Source organism: Cornus florida, unplaced genomic scaffold (genome assembly GCF_030987335.1).
Source record: "Cornus florida cultivar Cherokee Brave unplaced genomic scaffold, ASM3098733v1 CherokeeBrave_3.0.0_Hap2_Chr06, whole genome shotgun sequence".
Classification (NCBI taxonomy): Eukaryota; Viridiplantae; Streptophyta; class Magnoliopsida; order Cornales; family Cornaceae; genus Cornus; species Cornus florida.
Window position 1 is genome coordinate 29943196 of NW_026775576.1, and position 14804 is coordinate 29957999.

The 14804-nt window shown below is 38.9% G+C and overlaps 1 long non-coding RNA gene across 1 annotated transcript; it reads left to right on the top strand.

Moving 5' to 3' along the window:
• The first annotated feature begins 1752 nt into the window (after positions 1-1752).
• LOC132314827 (uncharacterized) lies at positions 1753-8892 on the top strand. The gene is made up of 2 exons (XR_009483515.1): positions 1753-1942; positions 8680-8892. It is a non-coding gene; the product is annotated as an uncharacterized LOC132314827 (long non-coding RNA).
• Positions 8893-14804: the final 5912 nt, after the last annotated feature.

The window sequence follows — 14804 nt, forward strand, 5'->3', positions numbered from 1 at the left end:
AACAGATCCCAACTCGGCCCATAAACCATCCTGTGTTATAAACAACGTCGGCTACCCATGTAAAGCTTAAACCTAATGTAAAACTATATGTGAGCAACAGCAATTACAGTAACGTTTAAGTTTAAGACAGAAAAAGAATTAAATTTCATTAAAAATATTCAATTAAATAATTAACTAAATTCAATTAAGTAATATCAATTAAATAATTAACTACACTGAACACACAATGAACCACTTAAACAAACAATTCCAATTAAATAAATAAACAAAATAAAACACTTAACAAATAATTAAATAAAACAATTTAAGCAAATAATCACATAAAATGCAACTAAATAATAAATTAAATTCCAGAAATATCCTTTTAAAATTAGGGGTATTACACTAACTTTGCTCCAAGTTTTTCATTTCACAGCCGGCTAAGAGATATGTTAAGGTGAGAACAACTACAAAGATTACGTGACCAATTACAATATCAAAACCACAAGTCATGAGAGAGTGAGAGAGAGAGAAGGACAGATTACATTGATGCCGCTGGCTGTAGTATAATATCATTTCAGTTAGGGTTGTAACTTATAAGTTATTAATATTATATAAAATATATAATATTAAATAGAATTATATGTTAGCGGGGTGGGGCGGGGCGGGGCGGAAATGGGTCAGATCTCGTACCTGTCTCCTGACCCGTGATGTAAAGTTTTTGACTTATCTATATATATATAATTAGTATAATGACTTTTCAACTGTGGGGCCCACCTGAGATATAAGGGTCATTACAGACCCATTTAATTCCAGTTTGCTTTCTCTCTCGGGCAGCTTAAATCTCTCTCTCGCTGCTTCTATTTTTTTTCTTTTCTTTTTTCTTTTTCAACTTCAATCCTTGATTTCTCTTTCAATTCTTGGCGGATTTAGGTGTCGTTTGAGGCAAAACGACGAGCTCTACGTGCTAGTACTAGAAATTCCAGCTTTTGGTCCTCTTTGGGAGTTCGAATTTCAACACCCATTTTAAAGGTTTTGTTCAATTTAGAGGTAGGGGCCCTTAACTCATGATGTTCTTGCTCTTTTGTGAATTATACCTCCTAAATTATTGAAAAGCAAGCTTATTTTTGAACTAATTGTATTAAAGATGATGTAAGTGTTATATGTGAGGTTATGATTAAATGTATTACTTGAGTTGTATGAGAACATGTTTATTTGACTAATTTCCTTGTCTGATAAATTGATTTACCATGCTTATATTGTTGTAAAACTTGTTAGAATGATATGGGATGGCATGTGTAATTTTCCTAGAGTACTTGTAATGTATGCACAATTGTATAATGTGAAAGCCTTCACTTCCATGGCATTAAGAACATGATGTACATGCATACCATGAGACATGATTGGGAAGATTGTTTTTGAAATGAAAATAGGGAGTTTTAGGGAAAAGTATTTTGATGAAAGTGTTTTTGGAAAACCCGGTCGCCACGGGGGTACCAAAGGGCCGGAGTGTTAATATAGCCTAGAGGGGACTAGGAAGTCTACCTAGCATGGTTGAGCTAGCTGGGCCCCATAATGACGCCGCGGGGTTACCAAGGGTCAGGGACACTAGCCAATCCTCCTCTCGTGTCGCTGCGGGGTCACCAAAGGGCGGGTTATATTAACAGTTTGAAAGTGATGGATTTTAAATGTGAAAACGGGGAGCGACATCGGCATGCATTCGCATTTCATGGCATTGCATTGTTTGTACTTGAGTTTAATTGGAATGTTGTATTATCCCGATATTGTATGATCCCCATTCCCATTGACCTATTCTATGTTTGGATTCACGGGGACACAAGATGCGTGTCTTAAGTGTCACCTACTGAGCATATAGCTCACCCTGCATACTTATTATTTTTTTCAGGTCATGGCAAAGAAACGGCGGATGACAATCCTCCGCAAACTTGAAAGTTGTTAGAAGGTTGTTTGCTATTTTGTATTTTGACCATTCTATGTATATTCATAGTTGTGGAAATGTAACTAAGTTAGTATTCATGGCCTTGTAATTTAAGAACGAACTTATCTTTTGTTTAATGTAAATGAAACTAATGGAATCATGGTATATATTTCCATGTAATTGTATCATGTAACGTTGTAAGACATGGACTTTAGATCTTAACCATATATTTTGGGACTATAATTATGATAATTTAGATTAATTGGTGTGTGGATGTTCCACCGTGAAATGAACTATGTTAAGGTATAATGAACGGATGAATGGGATGTTAGATGATTTTAAAGTATTTTGTGTATTGGGACAGGTTGTTGAAGGCCCATTTTTAAGGGAGGTTATGCCAAATTTTTTTTAAATTTTGGCATCAGCTAGGGTCGTTACAAATTTGGTATCAGAGCGATGGTTCGAATACTATTAGGACGACGGGTAGAGGCTTGCCTAGGGTTGTCTAGGAAGTCATTTGCATTGTTATTTCCTTGTTTGGAAAAGTGTTTTGCTATGTGAAAAAGCATGCTTAACTGCTTACTTGCTTACGTGCTTATGTGTTTATATGCTTACATTAATGTGTTCATTGCATAGTATTACATGCTAAATGTTTGTACAGTATGTTTTTGCGTTGGGTTGTTCACGGTTGGACCTTAGTGTTATCGTTATTGAATTGTTTCCTTTGTTTTATAGAACGATGTCACGGCGTGAGGAAATCAGGGAAGTTGGCCCTAGACCGACTAGGGGTGATGTTGGTGAGAGCTCCAGCTTCAATCCGGAGGAGCTAAATGATGAGGACACACTTCTTAGGGACTTAATTCCCCTAAGAGCTGTCCCCATAAAGGGGGATAATGTTGAAGCACCCGTAGAAGTGGGTGAAGGTTCTGTGACATTGGAGTTTAATCGTTTGTTGCAAAATGTCGTGAGGGCAACGATTGCTGCTCAGTCACAGTCGGCACCACAACCTACAGTTCAAGTTGAGGAGATGCCAGCTCAGAAGCGTCTCAAGATTATTAAGGGGTTTTCTCAGCTGATGCCGGTTATGTTTGAGGGCGGTGCGGATCCAATGATAGCAGATGACTACATGGAGCAAGTTGAAACTCAATTGACTTCTATGGATGTGACAGAGGATCATTTGAAGATCATCCTAGCTACTTATAAGTTTGCTAAGGATGCTAAATTATGGTGGAAGTCGGTTACGAGCCGATACAAGGTGGAAGAGATGAGTTGGGACAAGTTCAAGGAATTGTTTTATGAAAAGTACTTTCCGCTTTCCAAAAGATGGGAGTTACAAGACCAGTTTCATAACCTTATCCAAGGGAGCATGTCAGTGGCAGAATATGAAAACAAGTTCACTTCACTTTCTCGCTTTGCTCCAGAAATGGTGAGAGATGAAGTTAACAAGACTCGGAAGTTTGTTTCTGGTCTTAATGATCGGATGAGGCCGTTGATCACAGCACAGTTCATTAAGGTTTACTTTGAAGCAGTGGAAAGGGCTTTAATGCTGGAACCTGATAATAAAGAGAAGGATGCAAGAAGAGAGCAGTTGAAGCAAAAGAGGGATGCAGGGCCATCTTCAGAAGGATCTTCTTGGAAAAGGAACAGGGGCAGTCCATCTCAGTTTCAGGGACAGCAGTCTGTACGATCTGCTCCTACCACTCCGTTGCCAGCTGGGTCTGATAGGAGTGCAGTTGTTTGTTTTCAATGTCAGCAGCTTGGGCATTACAAGTCTAGTTGTCCCATGAGATGGACTTCAGTTTCTTCAGCTCCGAAGGCTTGTTATGGGTGTGGCCAGCAGGGTCATTTGATTCAGGACTGTCCGAGGCAGGGAGCAGGCACCACTAGTGGCAGAGGGTCACGGCAGAGGCCGTTACAGTCGGCTACGGTTCAATCAGGTTTCAGACCACAGCCGCCACCACCACAACCTGCTTTATCTTCTCAAGGTTCACGACCAGCTAGGAGGGATACTCCTACTGTGTCGGCATAACAGTCTGGTGTTCAAATTAGTGGTTCACAGGCATAGGCACCGCAGAGGCGTGTCTTTGCCCTTACATCATCGACTGATGCATCTCTTGGATCTTCAGTTCTCCGAGGTATATTTCCAGTGTTTGGTCCTTGGGCCCTTGTTTTGTTTGATTCTGGTGCATCTCATTCTTTCATTTCATCATCATTTGCACTTACATTGGGGTTAGAGGTCAGTTTTATGGATGGGGCGTTATGTGTTGATACGCCAGTTGGAGTTTCAGTGTCTTTGAGCCGAGTCGTGAGGGACTGTTCCATTGTGATAGCTGGGCGGACTTTTATGTTTGACCTTATCCTCCTAGAAATGACTAGCTTTGATGTCATTCTCGGGATGGATTGGTTAGCTTCTTTTCATGCCACGATCGACTGTTTCAGAGGAAGGGTTACAGTTTGTACTCCGGAGGGAGACTGTTTCTTTTTCGTGGGAGATCGGAGTGATTCCCACATTTCATCGTTTTATGGAATTCGTGGACAGAGTCGTGGTGATTACTTTTTGGCTAGCCTTATAGCCGAAGAGGATGATGTTGTGGAAGAATATTATCCTGCAGTTGTTCGTGATTTTCTGGATGTGTTTCCGGAGGATTTGACAGAGTTGCCTCCACACCGAGAAGTGGAGTTCTCTATTGAGTTAATGCCAGGTACCGCGCCGATTTCTATGGCACCGTATCGTATGGCACCAGTTGAATTGGAGGAATTAAAAAGACAACTTGATGATTTAAGGATGAAAGGTTTCATCCGACCGAGTGTGTCACCATGGGGAGCACCGGTCTTGTTTGCTAAGAAGAAAGATGGTTCTTTGAGGTTGTGCATCGATTATCGGAAGTTGAATCGCGCCACCATCAAGAACAAGTATCATTTGCCAAGGATAGATGATTTATTTGATCAGTTGAGGAGAGCCAGTTGTTTCTCCAAGATTGACTTGAGGTCTGGCTATTATCAGTTGCGGGTTAGGGATGAGGATATCCCGAAGACAGCATTCCGTACACGGTATGGACACTATGAGTTCCTTGTTATGCCTTTTGGCTTGACTAATGCTCCAGCGGTATTCATGGACTTAATGAACCGCGTCTTTCACGATTACTTAAACCAGTTTGTGGTAGTTTTCGTGGATGACATCCTTGTGTATTCACGATCTCGGGAGGAACACGAGATCCATTTAAGTATTGTTTTACAGATTTTGCGGGAGCACCGGTTGTATGCCAAATATGAGAAATGTGAGTTTTGGCTACAAGAGGTGAAGTTTTTGGGAGATGTTGTTTCAGAAGGTGAAGTGTCAGTTGATCCATCAAAGATTGAAGCTGTTTTGAATTGGGAGCAACACAAGAATGTGTTTGAGATCCGTAGTTTTCTTGGTCTAGCGGGTTACTACCGGAGATTTGTGAAAGATTTCTCCCGTTTAGCAGCGTCTATGACCCGTTTAACCCGGAAAGGGATTAAGTTTGCATGGAATGAAGCCTATGAGTCATCTTTCCAGGAATTGAAGACAAGATTGACTACGGCTCCAGTGTTGGTGATACCTGAGCGTGGCTTGGGTTATGTGATCTATTGTGATGCTTCACGTGATGGTTTAGGGTGTGTGTTGATGCAGGATAGTAGAGTAGTGGCTTATGGGTCTCGGCAGTTGAAGACTCACGAGTACAACTACCTTACTCATGATTTAGAGTTGGTGGCAGTTGTGTTTGCTTTGAAGTGTTGGAGACACTACTTGTATGGTGAGAGATTCGAGGTGTACTCGGATCATAAAAGTCTCAAGTACCTTTTCTCCCAAAAGGACTTAAACAATAGACAGAGAAGATGGGTTGAATTCTTGGAAGATTATAATTTTGACTTGCAGTATCATCTGGGCAAGGCAAATGTGGTAGCAGATGCCTTAAGCCGAAAATCTCATGGAACTTTGGCCTGTCTGGTTATTCGGAAGTGGAAGATGCTTAAGGATTTGGTAGAGATGGGATTGTATTGTTTTGATGATGATGTTGACAGCGAGCCGGCATTCTTGTTTAGTCTTATGGCTCAGCCTACTCTTGTTGTACGAGTGATTGAGTCACAAAGACAGGACCCGGATTTAGATGCCATTCACGCTTTGATCTCCAGTGGTGAGACAGTGAAAGATTGGGCTTTGTATACAGATGGGGGTTTACGGTTCAGGGGTTTGTTGGTGGTTCCTACAGTTTGTCGTGAGGACGTCTTACGGGAGTTTCACACTTCCCGCTTTGCAGTTCATCCAGGTGGTACCAAGATGTATCACAATTTGAGACGTCAGTATTGGTGGAACGAGATAAAAAAAGATGTTGCACAGTTTATGGCTAGATGCCTTACCTGTCAGCAAGTGAAGGCCGAGCATCAGAGACCAGCCGGTTTGTTACAACCATTACCTGTAGCACAATGGAAATGGGATCATATTGCTATGGATTTTGTGACAGGTCTTCCAAGGTCACGAAGGGGCAATGAGTCCGTATAGGTCATCATTGACAGATTGACCAAGACGGCTCACTTTTTGCCTATTAAGGCAATAGATGATACAGAGAAGCTTGGTGTTCTTTATGTGAAGGAGATTGTAAGGTTGCATGGAGTTCCAGTAACCATTGTTTCAGATAGGGATGCTAAGTTCACTTCGAAGTTTTGGGAAGGACTTCAAGTAGCGTTTGGGTCAGCGTTGCACCTGAGTACGGCATTCCATCCGCAGACTGACGGTCAGTCGGAGCGTACTATCCAGATTTTGAAGGATATGCTTCGGGCATGTGTGCTTAACTTGGGTGGTAGTTGGGAGGATCACCTTCCACTTATTGAATTTGCCTACAACAACAGTTATCAGGCGAGCATTCAGATGGCTCCATTTGAGGCGTTGTATGGTAAACCTTGTAGGTCTCCTGTTTGTTGGACTAAGGTAGGCGAGACAGTCGCCTTAGGACCTGACATTGTACTCGAGACTACTGAGAAGATTAAGTTGATAAGACAGAGGTTACTTACAGCTCAGAGCCAACAGAAGAGTTATGTGGATAAGCGGAGACGGTCGTTATCCTTTGAGGTGGGAGACCACATTTTTCTTCGGGTTTCTCCACGGAAGGGATTGATGCGATTCGAGAAAAGTGGCAAGTTGTCGCCACGATTCATTGGACCATTTGAGATTTTGGACCGTGTAGAAGAGGTTGCCTACAGACTTGCTTTGCCACCACAGTTGGATGGGTCCATAATGTTTTCCATGTATTGATGTTACGGAAGTACGAGCCAGATCCATCTCACATTTTGAGTTAGGTTGATGTAGACATTGATGAGGATGTTTCCTACGAGGAAGGACCAGTTCAGATTCTTGACACACAACAAAAGGTGTTGAGGAACAAGACGATACCAATGGTGAAAATCCTTTGGAGACACCACGGAGTCGAGGAGGCTACTTGGGAGCTCGAACAGGAGGTTCACTCCAAGTATCCAGAGTTGTTTTCTTCTCCAGGTATGTCTTGATTTCGGGAACGAAATCTTTTTTAAAGTTGAGGAGAATGTAAAGTTTTTGACTTATCTATATATATAATTAGTATAATAACTTTTCAACTGTGGGGCCCACCTGAGATATAAGGGTCATTACAGACCCAATTAATTCCAATTTGCTTTCTCTCTCGGGCAGCTTAAATCTCTCTCTCGCTACTTTTGTTTTTTTTCTTTTCTTTTTTCTTTTTCAACTTCAATCCTTGATTTCTCTCTCAATTTTTGGCGGATTTAGGTGCCGTTTGAGGCAAAACGACGAGCACGACGAGCTCTACGTGCTAGTACCAGAAATTCCAGCTTTTGGTCCTCTTTGGGAGTTCAAATTTCAAGACCCATTTTAAGGGTTTTGTTCAATTTAGAGGTAGGGGCCCTTAACTCATGATGTTCTTGCTCTTTTGTGAATTATACCTCCTAAATTGTTGAAAAGCATGTTTATTTTTGAATTAATTGTATTAAAGATGATGTAAGTGTTATATGTGAGGTTATGATTAAATGTGTTACTTGAGTTGTATGAGAACATGTTTATTTGACTAATTTCCTTGTCTGATAAATTGATTTACCATGCTTATATTGTTGTAAAACTTGCTAGAATGATATGGGATGGCATGTGTAATTTTCCTAGAGTACTTGTAATGTATGCACAATTGTATAATGTGAAAGCCTTCACTTCCATGGCATTAAGAACATGATGTACATGCATACCATGAGACATGATTGGGAAGATTGTTTTTGAAATGAAAATAGGGAGTTTTGGGGAAAAGTATTTTGATGAAAGTGTTTTTGGAAAACCCGGTTGCCGCGGGGGTACCAAAGGGCCGGAGTGTTAATATAGCCTAGAGGGGACTAGGAAGTCGCCCTAGCGTGGTTGAGCTAGCTGGGCCCCATAATGACGCCGCAGGGTTACCAAGGGTCAGGGACATTAGCCAATCCTCCTCTCGTGTCGCTGCGGGGTCACCAAAGGGCGGGTTATATTAACAGTTTGAAAGTGATGGATTTTAAATGTGAAAACGGGGAGCGACATCGGCATGCATTCGCATTTCATGGCATTGCATTGTTTGTACTTGAGTTTGATTGGAATGTTGTATTATCTCGATATTGTATGATCCCCATTCCCATTGACCTATTCTATGTTTGGATTCACGGGGACACAAGATGTGTTTCTTAAGTGTCACCTACTGAGCATATAGCTCACCCTGCATACTTATTATTTTTTTCAGGTCATGGCAAAGAAACGGCGGATGACAATCCTCCGCAAACTTGAAAGTTGTTAGAAGGTTGTTTGCTATTTTGTATTTTGACCATTCTATGTATATTCATAGTTGTGGAAATGTAACTAAGTTAGTATTCATGGCCTTGTAATTTAAGAACGAACTTATCTTTTGTTTAATGTAAATGAAACTAATGGAATCATGGTATATATTTCCATGTAATTGTATCATGTAACGTTGTAAGACATGGACTTTAGATCTTAACCATGTATTTTGGGACTGTAATTATGATAATTTAGATTAATTGGTGTGTGGATGTTCCACCATGAAAGGAACTATGTTAAGGTATAATGAACGGATGAATGGGATGCTAGATGATTTTAAAGTGTTTTGTGTATTGGGACAGGTTGTTGAAGGCCCATTTTTAGGGGAGGTTATGCCGAATTTTTTTAAAATTTTGGCATCAGCTAGGGTCGTTACACGTGATGGGTTCAAAGTTTGTATCCATGCCTGCCCCAACGGTATAAAAGTTGTTTTCATATCCATTATTAACAGGGTAGGACGGGGCGGAGCCCGAGCGGGGCGGTAAAAATTGCCACCCCTAAGTGCGTAGCATGCTTTCAACCAAATTTATTCACATAGCATGTTATACATTACTTCAATAATAATATTCTTTAGCAAGAAATCCATCTTAAGAAATTATAAACTAGTTAGGTGTTCTGATATTAATGTTCACTGGATGCGTGTTAAAGGTGCTACACTTCCAATTGGTGACACTACTTTTTAAGGCCTCCCTATTCTTGCATTCTAACTCCCAAGGAATTTTTTATATTCCACCAAATAGTACTATACGGTGAAACAAAATGATAGATAGTTGGTTGAGAGACAATCCAAATGATTCTATGATTATTTTTTATATTATTAATTGGAGTGTTGGAGAGGAATTAGTTTCCATCGATCGAAGGTGTGGGAATGCAACAAATGCAAAATATAAGTGATTGAGACACTTGGGACTTCTAGACATTGGGCACTTGATCAACATCTAGTCTATATAATTCTTGAGTGTTTGACAGAAGGTTAAAGAGCTATACATAGAACTTTAACAAAGCAAAAAAGACAGTATTTTTCTTTTTTTCTTTTTTTGTGGTCATTATATGGAAAATTGTTTCGAGATGCCTACCAACCTCAAAAGAATTTATTTTCTCTAATTTACTATGTTATTGCAAAAATTAAGGTTTTCCATAACTAGGGATGATCTTAGAGCTCTTAGTCTATTATAGTATGCTAATTTGTAAAGGATTATTAGAAAATAAGGATACTTTCAGTATAGCCGGGCTGTCCCATGCATGGAATACTAATTAAAGTAGACAATAGCAAGAAATCATGATTAAAATAAAGATGAAAATAGACCAATAGAAGGGGAGAAAGAACTATTACCAGACAACCTTGCCTACAGTATTTGGCGAAGCCAATTTGAATCTTGTTGGTCGCTGAAGCTCTTTCCAGTTGATTAGTCACTTTCGGGTCTCACCGGTTTTTCATGACTGAAGCTTCTCGCCGGCGTTCGTGGTTATTGTTCTCTGTACTCGCTAGTGTTCATGTTCATGAATGCTGAAATTCTATGCACTCGCGGGTTGGGTTATTTTAGGAGCTTCTGGGTCTTTCTAGTTTACACGTTGTTAGAGCTTTCAGGACTCCCCGTTTTCAAAGCTTCAGCCCAAGTCTGGCCACTTCAACGTCTCTGTATCGGATTTCATGGAGTTAAGTCTGTTATAGCCTTCTCTTGTTATTTTCGTTTAAGGTCTTGGCCACCACGCACCTTTATTTGCACTTTGCACCGATAAGAATAATGAAGCTCATTGGCTTGCGTGAGAGAGGAGATATATATATATATATATATACATATATATATTTTCAAGAGACATTTTGATTGAGCTCTGCCCTTTTCTATATAGGAAGCAGACCTTATATATCTCTCTATCATCACTTTTCTTTTAAAAGCAGATACGCTCATGAATGCTTCATCACGTGTCTTCAAATTTGACCCATAAGACCCTTGAAAATAATACTCCATATGAAAATAAAATAACCCCTTTGAGTGGTAGTGTTTGTGGAAGCCTTTAAATTTAAAATCATGAGACTTGACGGCGGGTAACGATGGCATTAGCATAGCCTATTGCAAGTAATATTGTGATATAATAATAAAATGTGTGGAACGTTGGAGCCATAACTTCTTTGGCAATTAGTATTCGTTCCCATATACGGCGCTAACTGTTGATGCAAAAATCTGCACAATCAAGAGTCGAGGGCCATTCTTGCAAGACAAGAGAAGTGATGAACGGCGTGGTGCCGGTCGGGTGCACTCCGACGGCCAAGTTAGTACTTTACTATTGAATATCCGATAAAATATTAAATATAGAATTTATGGCATACCTTTTTTGTTAACTAGTTTCACTTTTATAGAAAGTTGAAGTTGTCGTTTCCGCATTTCCTTTTAGAAAAGAAGGGATTAGTTAATCTTATATTTAGTGCAACCTTTGAACTAATTAAATCATATCCCTTAATTACCTAATGAGATGGTCACCTTATCTTAATTACCTTATCAATACGGTTGGCTTACCCTATCTCCTTAATTTCCTCATCACTTGCTAAATAGAATCTGCAAGAAAAACTACACTAATTGTAAACAACAAAATCATTCATTTTTTTCAATATATGATCACTAATACAACATCAATTATACCCATACATAAGTTAGCCCTAATACACATTGCTACATATACCCACTGCATCACAACCATTAACTTAAACATCAATGCACTAATGGAGATCAACACACTTAGCCAATCCCTGTCAAAATAGACAAAAATTTCTCCAAACATTAACCCAAAAAATTATAACACATGATAACCCACTTAAGCATCAATTCACCAAACAATTCCACAAGTCTTTTGGCATTTAAGTTGTAGACACATCCTCACCTAAGCATCAATGCAAAAAATAACACCGAAACAGATATCTGAGTGTTGCTCCGGTCATGTGGTTTAATTCGATGCCAAAGGAAAAAAAAATGATCCATAAGATGGCCTAATCCTCTCGTGGGTTTCTTTACAGGCTTAGGTGACTAACTCCTCGTAGAGCTAGGTATAGCTAGTCGAATGTAGTGCAGCTCATTAGGCCAGTCCTTCCTTTTTCGAGGGGTTGTTAGTTAAGCAACGTAGATGAATTCCACCAAAGACCCTTCATTTTCTCACTATAAATCACAGCGATGTGCTTGTGATTGTAGGAGGGTTATGAAAAAATTGATGGGTTTGGTGTATAAGTGTTGAAGGCTTGTGCAAACAAGTAGTATTTTAGTAGGGAATTGATATTAGAGCATCTCCAATGCAAAGTGCTATATTTCCATACTAAATCTATATTTTGAGATGAGCTACAGTATCAAAATGCAATATTTTTGCAATTCTACTCCAATGGAATATTTCATCCAAAATGCTATTTTTTGACACAACAACCATTCTATATTTTAAGAGCCCATTCGAGTACCTTATTTTCATTTTAGCAACTTTTGACAATCTCAAAATATAAGAGGTCTTTTGAGAGCCCATTGGAGTACCTTATTTTCATCTACTTACTATGTTTTGAGTTTGATAGGCCATTTGATAGCTGCTATATTTGGCAATACTTTTGACAATCTTAAAATATGAGAGGTCTTTTGAGAGGCCATTGGAATGCCTTATTTTCAAACACTTGCTATATTTTGAGTTTGAGAGGTCATTTGAGAGGGCATTGGAGATGTTCTTAGGGTTCATGTACAATTGACTCCACAGATTGAGGGGTTTTATTGGTTTCTGTCCCCAACAATTACAAGGGTAAACATGGCATTTTAGAAAATTAACATAGCTCATGTGACTATATCACAAACAAAACTAAACGGAACAGTGTTCCCTAGTTCTTTTTGTAAAAATAGGGATAATTTAGGGAGCTTTCTGTAATAATAAAATATCAGGGAGGATACTTGGGAGAGAGAGTAAAGTTTAGGGGCGGTTTTTTGCACATTACCCCAACTTTAATGAGTTGTCTTCATTAGTAAACTTGTCTTTAAGCATGAATAGTCATCTCAACTTTAATGAGTTGTTCATTAGTATACTTGAAGCAAGTTGAAAAGAAGGTATCTATTATAAATATATCATATAAAGAATGAGTAAGAAATGGAAATACAAAGAGATGAGAGTAATTTATTCTCATATATACCCCCCAATGTAATACAATGCACATATTTATAGACCCAATTTACATATAAGTGATGCCTCCACAAACACAATACTCATCTGATGAATGGGATGTAGATCCCATAACCAACGCATATTCCATATATCTTGCCCACACTTGCTTAACATACTTATTAATGGGTTATACAATAATAACATTAATGGGGGAGTGGATCCCATACATACATAACTCTCTCCCTTGGGATTCACAACACCAACAACATGCCTCATTATAACCTTGCTAAGAAAAACCCAGTGGGATAAAAACTTAGCGAAGGAAAAAAGAACAATATTCTTGTGTGACTGAAAATAGTGTTATCTAGGTTAAAACTGCTTCATTAAAACCTTGTTAGGAAAACCCAATGGGACAAAACCTGAGCGAAGGAAAAATAATACTGTATGCCAATACCTTTCCAATTTAGTGCTCCCCCTCATTTATATAATTCTTGTATTTCTTCAAAGATTTTCGATCAGTTTCTCCCCTTCATAAATATGATTGTTGTATTTCTAAGAATCAATGTCAAGCCAAGGATAATTCAGATTCAGTTCCCCTTATCCATCAAATTGGTTATGTCAACACAATTAACTGTCTCATTCAATACTCGAGATGTGATTATGGTTCTATAGCATCTTTGAACTCAAGCTTTCATTTTCTTATTCGGAGTGGTAAACTGTATACACTGTGGCAGCATCAAGGTGTGATTAAATATTGGATCTATATTTCTTGTCTTTTCATTGAGTAGGAGGCTTTTGATCCATATCACAACCGATGGATGCGCTTGTCCCGGATGCCTTTTAACAAATGCTTTATGCGTTCAGACAATCAGTCATTGGTTCTAATTAAAAGATAGCAGTACTTTCCAATTTATCTGTTTATGTAAGCATGGTCTCTCAACACTCAGAACATATGCGAAGAAGGCACTGATGGAGTTGCAAATAACTAATCCCTTTTTAGATTCATCAGCTAATGGTCAAGAATTTCAACCATCTACGAAGACGATCCTCATCGTTGCAATGACAACCAATTCATTGGTAAATAGTGCAGAAGTCTCGAAACCTGTTACTTTTCATAACCTACATAAAATATTAAGAAAAACTACGAAGCATAATATATTGTTAATTCTTACACCATAAATGTTTCATAATTTCTTGAGATCTCGTTATTTTCAAATATTAGTACCGATGGCTCTTTTAGGACTTATACCACTTCTTGGATTTATGTCTCTTCTAGGGCTAATTCTACTTCTGGGACTTATACCACTGTTGGGGTATGTGCCACTGTTGGGGCAAATGCAACTTATGGGGATTATAACACTCTTGGGGTTTCTATCTCTTATGGGGTTTATGCCTCTTCTGAAGAATGTGCCTCCTCTAGGGCTACTTGAATTTAGATTGATCGATCAATTTATTACTTTATTTGCAAGTGTAGCATTTTTAGGAGCGCCAACATTTTTATTTCTTTTCTCTTATTCTTTTATATTCCCGAGAATAATATCTTTTTGGGTTAAGTGCATTAAACCCCCCTAAACTAGCACCAGATTGCAAGAAACCCCCCTGAATTAAAAGTTACCCCCTTAAACTATTAAAATGTTGCACTAAAGGACAATCCGTTAACCCGCTGTTAACGGAAGAACTAAATTTCATTTTTGCCCTTAAATTGTTGTATGGTTTTCCAACTTGATATACTGATGTGGAAAAGCAATCCCATTAACCAATAAAACAAATAATGACAGCACAACAACCTAAATTTAACACTTTGATTATATGACGCCAAAAAGAAAAAAGGGCAAAGGATTATTTATATCACTATGCCACGTGTCAACAGCCCAATAGGCTGCTGACTTTAGTTATTTATTTATTTTATTT